Below are 14,822 nucleotides of genomic sequence, written 5' to 3'. Positions count from 1 at the left end.
CATTCCGCAGTCACAAAATCACACAAGCACTTCTCATTTAAAACAGACGTTCACAAAAGTCTCTCTTCTTTCCTATTAATCTTTTTTTTTCTTTGGCCGGCTCTATTCCTCTTCCATACTTCACTTAAGACAATCACCGTCAGTTTTTTTTAATCTTAGTTTCCTATGTTAATTTACATGGGCTCGCAGTATCAAGACCACAGCCTTTTTTTCTTTTTGACTTTCGGTTCCTTCTCCCACCATTCCCTTTGCTTTGCTGGTAGTTCCTGAGGATTCCACCCTGAGCTAATCATTTTCTCGATTAGTTTCTTTTGTTTTTCCGCCAGGTGGCGGGTAAGGGACCCTTCTGGTCCCCACTCGAGTTTACTTGTTTTCATGGCCATTCCTGGGTAGGACTAGTACCGTTAGGAATCTACTCTCAGAGGTCCGTTTTCTACCTAGCGTAACTTGTAGCAAACCGTCTCCTAGCTACTGTCAGGTCACAAGTTCTGCTGTTACACAGACTTATACAATTCTTAAAGCGTGTTTAAGCAATTCCCGCAGTGCTCTACGCCTCCTTAACGACTACCTACCACCGCTCGGCCCGTTGGTCCGGCCCTGTTCACAGGTTTGGATTCCGTTAGCCGCTGTACACTGCTTGGTTCTACCCCGGGGTATTTCAAATTACACTCTGGGTCCGGAAGATGTCTCTCGGTATCACGATCCCACGGTCTAAGTGTGTTCCCTACGCCTACTTGGTTCCTGGCCGTCACGTGGGACAAAAGTCCTCTTAATTCAGGCTCAGGCTAGGCGTTTGAGATATTAGACCGTCTCCTCGTGTCGATCAACCAGCTTCCACCTTCCGCACCCTTTATACTTAAAAATTGTTTTTTATACTCACCCGGGTTTTTTCCAAGGGCGTCCAGCGACTCCGGGAAATCCCGTCGACTACGCCATTGTTAGCGTTAGTGTTTTCTCAGAAGAATCACTCAACACTCAGACTCGGTTCCAACGCCAATGCGGCCTTTATTAACGCTTAGCGGGGAGGAAGTCTCAGGACTGTATCTAGGCTTCTCTCCACAGAACAAAGGGTTACATGCACTTTTCTATGTTTCACAACAGTTACAAACAGTTTACTACAGTTACACAGCCCATCACGGCTGGACACAAGCCAATCACAACGATTATAGATTACATACAGGTTCTTTTAACCCAATAGAATTCTCCTGGTGCCTCAGGAACCATATGTTCGGTTATTGTCAGCTCGGGCTGATTGATGACCTTGTTACAGGAGATGGGTTCCCTTCTTATTATTATTATCCTGCATCCAAGGCATTCCTATAGTGGGCCTCACAGGGTTATTGTTCGGTCATTGAACAGTCAATAGTTCACAGCTTGACTACCTGATTTCCCATCATGCCTGGGCAGCCATTTTATGTGTGGCCACTTTAAACTTATCTGCGTTTAGATATATCTAGCAGGTGCCTAATGCCTAGTGTTCTGGTATATTCTAAAGGTGCCTACCTCCTACAACATAAATGCACGTCTATCTGCCTTCTTGTATCTAACCCGTGCTGGACCTGCCCTGGGAGTGTGCGGTAAAGGTGCTATATAAATATAAGTTGTTGTTGTGTTTGAGGGGACCCTGTAATACCCTCCCTGCCGCTGCAGGGGGCGCGTTACACTGCATCCACCGCATCAGCCAATGGCAGCAGACACTCTGCTTGATGGGCAGCCGCCTCAGCCAATGGCCAGCGCCGCCCGCCTTTGTGGGAATTCGCCCATTCGGCTGGGTGATGGACAGATACCGCCACCCAATCACAGGACCGCTCCAGTTCCCCTTCTGTCCCCGCCCCAGCGTCATTGCGTCATCGCGCTTCTGACCGCAGCGGCCGCTCGCTGGAATCGGCCTTAAAGCGGAGCCGGCCAATTATGGTTGTGCAACTGTAATTCAGTCCAGGCCCCATTAAAGCGGGAGCCGGATGGTGGAAAGTCAGTGGGTGGCAGAGGAGGGGAAAGGGGGGAAAGAAATGCAGGGGCAGGACGATAGAAGATGGGAAAGGGAGAAGGTAGGAAGGAAGAAAGAAAGAATTGCATTTATATAGCACCTTCCACTACCACCGGACGTCACAACGCGTTTACAGCCAATGAAATACTTTTGGAGCGTGGTCACTGTTGTATTGTGGGAAACGGAGAAACGCAGGAACGGGAGAAGTAAGTCACAGAATTTGTTTGTATTGCAGAATGATCTCAGGCGGACCCTCGTATCGAGGGTGAGAGGGGTTTCAGTGAAGGACCGAATATTCCGGATCCCGAACTACATCCGGAAGGGTGGACGATGGCTGTGGGTGGATTGTTTAACGTGGGGTGGCCGTTGCACACCAGCCACCACACGGGCTCGACAGAGCGAGGTCTTGGTCCAGTGGCAAGGGTTAACCAGGACCACTGGAGACCTGCTCTGCTGCACCGATAAATCCCTCCATGGTCCTCGCCCCTCCCTATCTCTGTAACCTCATCCAGCCCCAAACCCCTGCCTATCTCTGTAACCCCCTCCAGCCCCTACACCCCTCCCAATCTCTGTAACCTCCTCCAGCCCTACACCCCTCCCTATCTCTGTAACCTCCTCCAGCCCTACACCCCTCCCAATCTCTGTAACCTCCTCCAGCCCCTACACCCCTCCCAATCTCTGTAACCTCCTCCAGCCCTACACCCCTCCCTATCTCTGTAACCTCCTCCAGCCCCTACACCCCTACCTATCTCTGTAACCCCCTCCAGCCCCAAACCCCTCCCTATCTCTGTAACCTCCTCCAGCCCCAAACCCCTCCCTATCTCTGTAACCTCCTCCAGCCCCTACACCCCTCCCTATCTCTGTAACCCCCTCCAGCCCCTACACCCCTCCCTATCTCTGTAACCTCCTCCAGCCCCTACACCCCTCCCTATCTCTGTAACCTCCTCCAGCCCCAAACCCCTCCCTATCTCTGTAATCACCTCCAGCCCCTACACCCCTCCCTATCTCTGTAACCTCCTCCAGCCCCAAACCCCTCCCTATCTCTATAACCTCCGACAGCCCTACACCCCTCCCTATCTCTGTAACCTCCTCCAGCCCTACACCCCTCCCTATCTCTGTAACCTCCTCCAGCCCCAAACCCCTCCCTATCTCTGTAACCTCCTCCAGCCCCAAACACTTCCCTATCTCTATAACCTTCTCCAGCCCCTACAACCCTCCCTATCTCTGTAACCTCCTCCAGCCCCTACACCCCTCCCTATCTCTGTAACCTCCTCCAGCCCCAAACCCCTCCCTATCTCTGTAACCTCCTACAGCCCCAAACCCCTCCCTATCTCTGTAAACTCCTCCAGCCCCTACACCCCTCCCTATCTCTGTAACCTCCTACAGCCCCTACACCCCTCCCTATCTCTGTAACCTCCTCCAGCCCTACACCCCTCCCTATCTCTGTAACCTCCTCCAGCCCTTACACCCCTCCCTATCTCTGTAACCTCCTCCAGCCCCAAACCCCTCCCTATCTCTGTAATCTCCTCCAGCCCCAAACCCCTCCCTATCTCTGTAACCTCCTCCAGCCCCTACACCCCTCCCTACTTCTGTAACCTCCTCCAGCCCCAAACCCCTCCCTATCTCTGTAACCTCCTCCAGCCCCAAACCCCTCCCTATCTCTGTAACCTCCTCCAGCCCCAAACCCTTCCCTATCTCTGTAACCTCCTCCAGCCCCAAACCGCTCCCTATCTCTGTAACCTCCTCCAGCCCCTACACCCCTCCCTATCTCTGTAACCTCCTCCAGCCCCTACACCCCTCCCTATCTCTGTAACCTCTTCCAGCCCCGACACCCCTCCCTATCTCTGTAACCTCCTCCAGCCCTTACACCCCTCCCTATCTCTGTAACCTCCTCCAGCCCCTACACCCCTCCCTATCTCTGTAATCTCCTCCAGCCCCTACACCCCTCCCAACTCTGTAACCTCCTCCAGCCCCTACACCCCTCCCTATCTCTGTAACCTCCTCCAGCCCCTACATCCCTCCCTATCTCTGTAATCTCCTCCAGCCCCTACACCCGTCCCTATCTCTGTAACCTCCAGCCCCTACACCCCTCCCTATCTCTGTAACCTCCAGCCCCTACACCCCTCCCTATCTCTATAACCTTCTCCAGCCCCTACAACCCTCCCTATCTCTGTAACCTCCTCCAGCCCCTACACCCCTCCCTATCTCTGTAACCTCCTCCAGCCCCAAACCCCTCCCTATCTCTGTAACCTCCTACAGCCCCAAACCCCTCCCTATCTCTGTAAACTCCTCCAGCCCCTACACCCCTCCCTATCTCTGTAACCTCCTCCAGCCCCTACACCCCTCCCTATCTCTGTAATCTCCTCCAGCCCTACACCCCTCCCTATCTCTGTAACCTCCTCCAGCCCTTACACCCCTCCCTATCTCTGTAACCTCCTCCAGCCCCAAATCCCTCCCTATCTCTGTAACCTCCTCCAGCCCCAAACCCCTCCCTATCTCTGTAACCTCCTCCAGCCCCAAACCCCTCCCTATCTCTGTAATCTCCTCCAGCCCCTACACCCCTCCCTATCTCTGTAACCTCCTCCAGCCCCTACACCCCTCCCTACTTCTGTAACCTCCTCCAGCCCCAAACCCCTCCCTATCTCTGTAACATCCTCCAGCCCCAAACCCCTCCCTATCTCTGTAACCTCCTCCAGCCCCAAACCCCTCCCTATCTCTGTAACCTCCTCCAGCCCCTACACCCCTCCCTATCTCTGTAACTTCCTCCAGCCCCAAACCCTTCCCTATCTCTGCAACCTCCTCCAGCCCCTACACCCCTCCCTATCTCTGTAACCTCCTCCAGCCCCGACACCCCTCCCTATCTCTGTAACCTCCTCCAGCCCTTACACCCCTCCCTATCTCTGTAACCTCCTCCAGCCCCTACACCCCACCCTATCTCTGTAATCTCCTCCAGCCCCTACACCCCTCCTAACTCTGTAACCTCCTCCAGCCCCTACACCCCTCCCTATCTCTGTAACCTCCTCCAGCCCCGACATCCCTCCCTATCTCTGTAATCTCCTCCAGCCCCTACACCCGTCCCTATCTCTGTAACCTCCAGCCCCTACACCCCTCCCTATCTCTGTAACCTCCAGCCCCTACACCCCTCCCTATCTCTGTAACCTCCTCCAGCCCCTACACCCCTCCCTAACTCTGCAACCTCCTCCAGCCCCTACACCCCTCTCTATCTCTGTAACCCCCTCCAGTCCCACAACCCCCCGAGATGTCTGCGCTTACTCTCTCTCTCTCATGTTTGATCTCTCTCTCTCACACTCTCATTCTCTCTCACACTCTCTCACACACTCGCTCTCTCACACACTCTCTCTCTCTCACGTTCGCTCGCTCTCTCACACACTCTCTCTCTTTCTCTCACTCTTTCACACATTCTCTCCCACACTCTCTCTCTCTCACACTCACCAGTCCCACTCCAGAGACTCGAGCCACATGATCCAGGCTGTCACTCTTGGTGCCAGTACTGAGGGAGTGCTGCACTGTCGGAGGGGCAGTACTGAGGGAGTGTTGCACTGTCGGAGGAACAGTACTGAGGGAGCACCGCACTGTCGGAGGGGCAGTACTGAGGGAGTGTTGCACTGTCGGAGGAGCAGTACTGAGGGAGCACCGCACTGTCGGAGGGACAGTACTGAGGGAGTGCCGCACTGTCCGAGGGGCAGTACTGAGGGAGCGCCACACTGTCGGAGGGGCAGTACTGAGGGAGTGCCGCACTGTCCGAGGGGCAGTACTGAGGGAGCGCCGCACTGTCGGAGGGGCAGTACTGAGGGAGCGGCGCACTGCCGGAGGGGCAGTACTGAGGGAGTGCCGCACTGTCGGAGGGGCAGTACTGAGGGAGTGCCGCACTGTCGGCGGTGCAGTACTGAGGGAGTGCCGCACTGTCGGAGGGGCAGTACTGAGGGAGCGCCGCACTGTCCGAGGGGCAGTACTGAGGGAGCGCCGCACTGTCGGAGGGACAGTACTGAGGGAGCGCCGCACTGTCCGAGGGGCAGTACTGAGGCAGCGCCGCACTGTTGGAGGGGCAGTACTGAGGGAGAGCCGCACTGTCGGAGGGGCAGTACTGAGGGAGTGCCGGACTGTCGGAGGGGCAGTACTGAGGGAGCGCCGCACTGTCGGAGGGTCAGTACTGAGGGAGTGCCGCACTGTCGGAGGGGCAGTACTGAGGGAGTGCCGCACTGTCGGAGGGGCAGTACTGAGGGAGTGCCGCACTGCCAGAGGGGCAGTACTGAGGGAGTGCCACACTGTCGGAGGGGTTCCAGAGGTCGTGAAAGGCGCTATATAAATGCAAGTCTTTTCCTGTTTACAGGAAGCGGTATGAAGGGCAGATGGAGGAGCTGGAGAAGAAATCGGAGCAGTGCAGAGAGACGTTCGCCAAGCTGCAGCAGGACTTCCAGAAAGCCCATGGGAAGGTCCCCCTCAAAGTGTGACCCCCTAAAACCCCCTCCCCAATCCCCCCTACCTCGCTCTCCCAGCCCCCTGCACTCCCCTTCCCCCACCCTTGCACTCCCCTTCCCCCATCTCCACACCAGGATCCCTAACCTTGCAATGATAAAGGACTAACTCTCGGTTTCGAGGAGTCTTGGTGAGCAGCTTTGTGGAGCAGAGGCCCAGTGGGAAAGGTATTAAACGGGGGCCACGGCTTAATCCTTCACACTCCGGGTCTTAAAGGAGTGAGGCCCATGCTTCTGTACCCCTCAGTAAATACATCGACCATGTCCTGGAGTTCAGCCTCTGTGTGTGCACAGACACAGGCGTCATCCGCATACTGTAGCTCGACGACAGAGGTTGGGGTGGTCTTGGACCTGGCCTGGAGACAGCGAAGGTTGAACAGGCTAACCGTAAGACAAAGGTCCTCCACCAGCCTGACCTCACCGCACAGCACTGCCCCCCAGTCATCAAGATCCACGGAGCGGCCCTGGACACCGTGGACCATTTCCCAGACCTCGGGAGTCTCTTATCAACAAGAGCAGACATTGACGATGAGATCCAACCCCGCCTCCAGTGCGCCAGTGCAGCCTTCGGCCGCCTGAGGGAAAGAGTGTTCGAAGACCAGGCCCTCAAATCTATCACCAAGCTCATGGTCTACAGGGCTGTAATAATACCCGCCCTCCTGTATGGCTCAGAGACATGGACCATGTACAGTAGACACCTCATGTTGCTGGAGAAATATCATCAACGATGTCTCCGCAAGATCCTACAAATCCCCTGGGAGGACAGACGCACCAACGTTAGCGTCCTCGACCAGGCCAACATCCCCAGCATCGAAGCACTGACCACACTCGACCAGCTCCACTGGGCAGGCCACATTGTTGCATGCTTGACATGAGACATAGAAACATAGAAAATAGGAGCAGGAGTAGGCCATTCGGCCCTTCGAGCCTGCATCACCATTCAATAAGATCATGGCTGATCATTCCCTCAGTACCCCTTTCCTGCTTTCTCTCCATACCCCTTGATCCCTTTAGCCGTAAGGGCCATATCTAACTCCCTCTTGAATATATCTAATGAATTGGCCTCAACAACTCTCTGTGGTAGAGAATTCCACAGGTTCACCACTCTCTGAGTGAAGAAGTTTCTCCTCATCTTGGTCCTAAATGTTATATCCTTAGACTGTGACCCCTGGTTCTGGACTTCCCCAACATCGGGAACATTCTTCCTGCATCTAACCTGTCCAGTCCCGTAAGAATTGTATATGTTTCTGTGAGATCCCCTCCCAAAGCAAGCGCTCTACTCGGAACTCCTTCACGGCAAGTGAGCCAAAGGTGGGCAGAGGAAACGTTACAAGGACACCCTCAAAGCCTCCCTGATAAAGTGCGATATCTCCATTGACACCTGGGAGTTCCTGGGGCCAAAGACCGCCCTAAGTGGAGGAAGTGCATCCGGGAGGGTGCTGAGCACCTCGAGTCTCGTCGCCGAGAGCATGCAGAAACCAAGCACAGGCAGCGGAAGGAGCGTGCGGCAAACCAGTCCCACCCTCCCCTTCCCTCAACCACTATCTGTCCCACCTGTGACAGGGTCTGTGGTTCCCGTATTGGACTGTTCAGTCACCTAAGGACTCATTTTAAGAGTGGAAGCAAGTCTTCCTCGATCCCGAGGGACTGCCTGTGATGAAGAGCTTTCTAACTGCAGAGCGAGTGTGATTGTCGGAGGTTTCGAACTGTTAAGGGAGTGGCACCATGTTTTGTTTGAAGGAAACAAACTGAAGCGTCTATAGATAGCCCGGACTGACGTGAGTAGCCCGCGGGGTTTACAAATGATAATCAGCGGGTGTATTCAGCATCAGCTGACTTCAGCGTGAAAGAATTTGAAGCTTCAGGGCAAGACATGTTAACTGCAGCAACACATTCCTGGGCTGGGGAGACAACGGCTTGTGTTCCCAATACACCGCGTTAACGCAGCCTGTGGGACAGCAAGCAAGCAAGGCTTACATTTATATAGCGCCTTTCACAACCACCGGACGTCCCGAAGCGCTGTGCAGCCAGCGAAGTACTTTTGGAGTGTGGTCACTGGTGTATTGTGGGAAAGGCGGCAACTAATCTGTGCACAGCAAGATCCCACACACAGCAATGTGATAATGACCAGATAATCTGTTTTTGTTGTTGACTGAGGGATAAATATTGGCCCCAGGACACCGGGGAGAACTCCCCCGCTCTTCTTCCAAATAGTGCCCCGGGATCTTTTACATCCACCTGAGAGCAGACGGGCCCTCGGTTTAACGTCTCATCCAATGGACAGCACCTCCGACAGTGCGGCACTCCCTCAGTACTACGCCTCCGACAGTGCAGCGCTCCCTCAGTACTGCCCCTCCGACAGTGCGGCGCTCCCTCAGCACTGCCCCTCCGACAGTGCGGCACTCCCTCAGCACTGCCCCTCCGACAGTGCGGCGCTCCCTCAGTACTGCCCCTCCGACAGTGCGGCGCTCTCTCAGTACTGCCCCTCCGACAGTGCAGCGCTCCCTCAGTACTGCCCCTCCGACAGTGCGGCACTCCCTCAGTACTGCCCCTGTGACAGTGCGGCGCTCCCTCAGTACTGCCCCTCCGACAGTGCGGCACTCCCTCAGTACTGCCCCTCTGACAGTGCGGCGCTCCCTCAGTAATGCCCCTCCGACAGTGCGGCACTCCCTCAGTACTGCCCCTCTGACAGTGCGGCACTCCCTCAGTACTGCCCCTCTGACAGTGCGGCACTCCCTCAGTACTGCCCCTCTGACAGTGCGGCACTCCCTCAGTACTGCCCCTCTGACAGTGCGGCACTCCCTCAGTGCTGCCCCTCCGACAGTGCGGCGCACCCTCAGTACTGCCCCTCCGACAGTGCGGCTCCCTCAGTACTGCCCCTCTGACAGTGCGGCACTCCCTCAGTACTGCCCCTCCGACAGTGCGGCGCTCCCTCAGTACTGCCCCTCCCTCAGCACTGCGCTGGCGTGTCAGCCTAGATGGATGTGCTCAAGTCCCTGGTAGGAATCGTGCTCCAAAGTAGAGATTGGTTGATCATCATTGTCATAGACAGTCCCTCGGGATCGAGGAAGACTTGCTTCCACTCTAAACACGAGTCATTAGGTGGCTGAACAGTCCAATATGAGAACCACAGTCCCTGTCACAGGTGGGACAGACAGTGGTTGAGGGAAGGGGAGGGTGGGACTGGTTTGCCGCACGCTCCTTCCGCTGCCTGCGCTTGGTTTCTGCATGCTCTCGGCGACGAGACTCGAGGTGCTCAGCGCCCTCCCGGATGCACTTCCTCCACTTAGGGTGGTCTTTGGCCAGGGACTCCCAGGTGTCGGTGGGGATGTTGCACTTTATCAGGGAGGCTTTGAGGGTGTCCCTGTAACATTTCCTCTGCCCACCTTTGGCTCGTTTGCCGTGAAGGAGTTCTGAGTAGAGCGCTTGCTTTGGGAGTCTCGTGTCGGAGGACATGTGGACAATGTGGCCCTGCCCAGCGGAGCTGGTCGAGTGTGGTCAGTGCTTCGATGCTGGGGATGTTGGCCTGGTCGAGGACGCTAACGTTGGTGCGTCTGTCCTCCCAGGGGATTTGTAGGATCTTGCGGAGACATCGTTGGTGGTATTTCTCCAGCGACTTGAGGTGTCTGCTGTACATGGTCCATGTCTCTGAGCCATACAGGAGGGCCACTGAGTCTGTGACTGTACAGCACTGAGGCCCGATCCAGCACAGCGCTGATTGAAGACACCTCTGGCTACTACTCCTCCTGTCCGAGGAGTAAAGTCGTTTAGGGTATTCAGTACACCTCAGTTTAAAAATGGCACATGCAGTGGAGCCTATTAAAGCCGTTTCAGAATGGTTTATGCAACACTGAAGGCCCCCTACGTGGATAGATGGGAGAACCTGGGATTGTTCTCCTCGGAGCAGACATGGTTAAGAGGAGATTTGATTGAGGTGTTCCAAATCATGAGGTGTCTGGACAGAGTAGAAAGGGAGAGACTGTTGGTGTGACCACACCTGGAGTATTGTGAGCAGTTTTGGTCTCCTTACCTAAGAAAGGATATACTTGCCACAGAGGGAGTGCAGCGAAGGTTCACCAGACTGATTCCTGGGATGGCAGGACTGTGGTATGAGGAGAGATTGGGTCGACTGGGCCTGTATTCACTAGAGTTTAGGAGAATGAGAGGGGATCTCATTGAAAGGTATAAAATTCTGACGGGGTTGGACAGACTGGATGCGGGGAGGATGTTTCCCGGGGCTGGGAAGTCTAGAACAAGGGGTCACAGTCTCAGGATACGGGGCAGGAAATTTAGGACCGAGATGAGGAGAAATGTTCTCACTCAGAGGGTGGTGAACCTGTGGAATTCTCTACCACAGAAGGCTGTGGAGGCCAAGTCACTGAATATATTTAAGAGGGAGACAGATAGATTTCTAGGCACAAAAGGTATCATAGAAACATAGAAAATAGGAGCAGGAGTAGGCCATTCGGCCCTTCGAGCCTGCATCACCATTCAGTAAGATCATGGCTGATCATTCACCTCAGTACCCCTTTCCTGCTTTCTCTCCATACCCCTCGATCCCTTTAGCCGTAAGGGTCATATCTAATTCCTTTTTGAATATATCCAACGAACTGGCCTCAACAACTTTCTGTGGTAGAGAATTCCACAGGTTAACAACTCTCTGAGTGAAGAAGTTTCTCCTCATCTCGGTCCTAAATGGCTTACCCCTTATCCTTAGACTGTGTCTCCTGGTTCTGGACTTCCCCAACATCGGGAACATTCTTCCTGCATCTAACCTGTCATAATTGTATATGTTTCTATGAGATCCCCTCTCATTCTTCTAAATTCCAGTGAATATAAGCCTAGTCAATCCAGTCTCTCCTCATATGTCTGTCCCGCCATCCCGGGAATCAGTCTGGTGAACCTTCGCTGCACTCCCTCAATAGCAAGAACATCCTTCCTCAGATTAGGAGACCAAAACTGAACACAATATTCCAGGTGAGGCCTCACCAAGGCCCTGTACAACTGCAGTAAGACCTCCCTGCTCCTATATTCAAATCCTCTCGCTATGAAGGCCAACATACCATTTGCCTTCTTCACCGCCTGCTGTACCTGCATGCCAACTTTCAATGACTGATGTACCTTGACACCCAGGTCTCGTTGCAGCTCCATCAAGGGGTATGGGGAAAAAGCGAGAATATGGTGTTGAGATAGAGGGTCAGCCATATTGAATGGTGGTGCAGGCTCGAGGGGCCGAATGGCCTACTACTGCTCCTATTTTCTATGTTTCTATCTTCCCATTGGCGGAAGGGTCGAGAACCAGAGGACACAGATTTAAGGCGATCGGTAGAAGAACCAATGTAGGCGACATGAGATAAAACAGCGAGTGTTTAGGATCTGGAATTCACGGCCTGAGAGGGGAGGGGAGGCAGACCCAATCGTGGCTTTCAAAGGGGAATTGGATAAGTGTCTGAAGGAAATAATTTGCTGGGTTACGGGGGAAAGGGTGGGGGAGTGGAACTGGCTGAGGTGCTCCTGCAGAGAGCCGGCACAGGCTCGACAGGCCGAATGGTTCTTTCTGTGCTGCAAACTATTCTATGAGTGTAAAGAGGATGGGTCCATTTACCCGGGGTTGGAACAGAAGCAGATAACACCGGAACACCAGGAGCCATCAACTTTAGGAAGATAATGGAAGTGTCAAAGAGCTGTGCAGCACCAATGGTGTGTTGCTGTCAGTGTGAAGACCATTTCCCAGACCTCGGGAGCCTCTTATCAACAAGAGCAGACATTGCCGATGAGATCCAACACCGCCTCCAGTGCGCCAGTGCAGCCTTCGGTCCCCTGAGGAAAACAGTGTTTGAAGACCAGGCCCTCAAATCTACCACCCAGCTCATGGTCTACAGGGCTGTAGTGATACCCGCCCTTCTGTATGGCTCAGAGACATGGACCATGTACAGTAGACACCTCAAGTCGCTGGAGAAATATCACCAACGATGTCCCCGCAAGATCCTACAAATCCCCCGGGAGGACAGACGTACCAACGTTAGCGTCCTCGACCAGGCCCAACATCCCCAGCATTGAAGCACTGACCACACTCAACCAGCTCCGCTGGGCGGGCCACATTGTCCGTATGCCCCTCCGACAGTGTGGAGCTCCCTCAGTACTGTCCCTACGACAGTGTGGCACTCCCTCAGTACTGCCCCTCCGACAGTGTGGCACTCCCTCCGTACCGCACCTCTGACAGTGCGGCACTCCCTCAGTACTGCCCCTCCGACAGTACAGCACTCCTTCAGTACTGCCCCTCCGACAGTGCAAAGCTCCCTCAGTACCGCACCTCCGACAGTGCGGCACTCCCTCAGTACTGTCCCTACGACAGTGTGGCACTCCCTCAGTACCGCACCTCTGACAGTGTGGCACTCCCTCAGTATTGCCCCTCCGACAGTGCAGCACTCCCTCAGTACTGCCCCTCCGACAGTGCAGAGCTCCCTCAGTACCGCACCTCCGACAGTGCGGCACTCCCTCAGTACTGCCCCTCTGACAGTGCGGCACTCCCTCAGTACTGCCCCTCCGACAGTGCGGCACTCCCTCAGTACTGCCCCTCCGACAGTGCGGCACTCCCTCAGTACTGCACTGGGAGTGTCAGCCTAAATATGTGCTCAAATTCCTGGAGTGAGACTTGAACCCACAACCGACTGACTCAGAGGCGAGGGTGCTGCCCACTGAGTCACAGTGACAGAGAGCCAGAGAGTTGGTCAATGCAACAGATGTCAGGAAAGCTCTGCTGACGGTCTCTGTGTTCACAGTGATACTATAATGGTGCTAATGTGTGCTGGAATCATTGCAGTTATTTTGCAACATCGCTACTTCATCCCACATATTTTGGTGCTGTGGTAACATTTTTCAACAGGATGTGAGCTTGATTATTTTAAATAAAGTATCGCGTCTTCCCAAAGCTCGCCAGTGAATTGAATGTGATTCAGTCAAAACCTGTGGGAAACTGGTGGATGCATTCGATATGTGTTTCCTGAAGCTTCTTCAGTAACCTTTCGAGAATTCCACCTCCATAACATCGCCCACCTCCGCCCCTGCCTCAGCTCATCCACTGCTGAAGCCCTCATCCATGCCTTTATTACCTCCAGACTTGACTGTTCCAACGCACTCCTGGCTGGCCTCCCACATTCTACCCGACGTAAACTAGAGGTGATCCAAAACTCAGCTGCCCCGTGTCCGAACTCGCACCGAGTCCCGCTCACCCATCACCCCCTGTGCTCGCTGCCCCGTTACCTAACTTGCACCCAGTCCCACTCACCCATCACCCCCTGTGCTCACTGCCCCGTGTCCTAACTCGCACCCAGTCCCACTCACCCATCACCCCCTGTGCTCACTGCCCCGTGTCCTAACTCGCACCGAGTCCCGCTCACCCATCACCCCCTGTGCTCACTGCCCCATGTCCTAACTCGCACCAAGTCCCGCTCACCCATCACCCCCTGTGCTCACTGCCCCGTGTCCTAACTCGCACCCAGTCCCGCTCACCCATCACCCCCTGTGCTCACTGCCCCGTGTCCTAACTCGCTCCGAGTCCCGCTCACCCATCACCCCCTGTGCTCACTGCCCCGTGTCCTAACTCACACCCAGTACCGCTCACCCATCACCCCCTGTGCTCACTGCCCCATGTCCTAACTCGCACCCAGTCCCGCTCACCCATCACCCCCTGTGCTCACTGACCTACATTGGGTCCCGGTTAAGCAACGCCTCGATTTCAAAATTCTCATCCTTGTTTACAAATCCCTCCAGGGCCCTCGCCCCTCCCTATCTCTGTAACCTGCTCCAGCCCCCAAACCTTCCCTATCTCTGTAACCTCCTCCAGCCCCTACACCCCTCCCTATCTCTGTAACCTCCTCCAGCTCCTACATCCCTCCCTATCTCTGTAATCTCCTCCAGCCCCACACCCCTCCCTATCTCTGTAATCTCCTCCAGCCCCTACACCCCTCCCTATCTCTGTAACCCCCTCCAGCCCTACACCCTTCCCTATCTCTGTAACCTCCTCCAGCCCCACAACCCCCCGAGACATCTGCACTCCTCTAACTCTGCCCTCCTGACCATCCCTGATTATAATCGCTCCACCATCGGTGGCCGTGCCTTCAGCTGCCTGGGCCCCAAGCTCTGGAACTCCCTCCCTAAACCTCTCCGCCTCTCTCCCTCTCTTTCCTCCTTCAAGACACTCCTTAAATCTTCCCTCTGTGACCCAGCTTTTGGTCACCTGCGCTAATTTCTACTTATGCGGCTCAGGGTCAAATGTTTTTTTGTCTCATAACACTCCTGTGAAGCACCTTGAGACGTTTCACTACGTCAGAGGCGCT

This window comes from Pristiophorus japonicus, chromosome 19 (assembly GCF_044704955.1).
Source record: "Pristiophorus japonicus isolate sPriJap1 chromosome 19, sPriJap1.hap1, whole genome shotgun sequence".
NCBI classification, from domain to species: Eukaryota; Metazoa; Chordata; class Chondrichthyes; family Pristiophoridae; genus Pristiophorus; species Pristiophorus japonicus.
The sequence above is the reverse complement of the archived record's forward strand: the minus strand, read 5'-3'. Positions refer to the sequence as shown.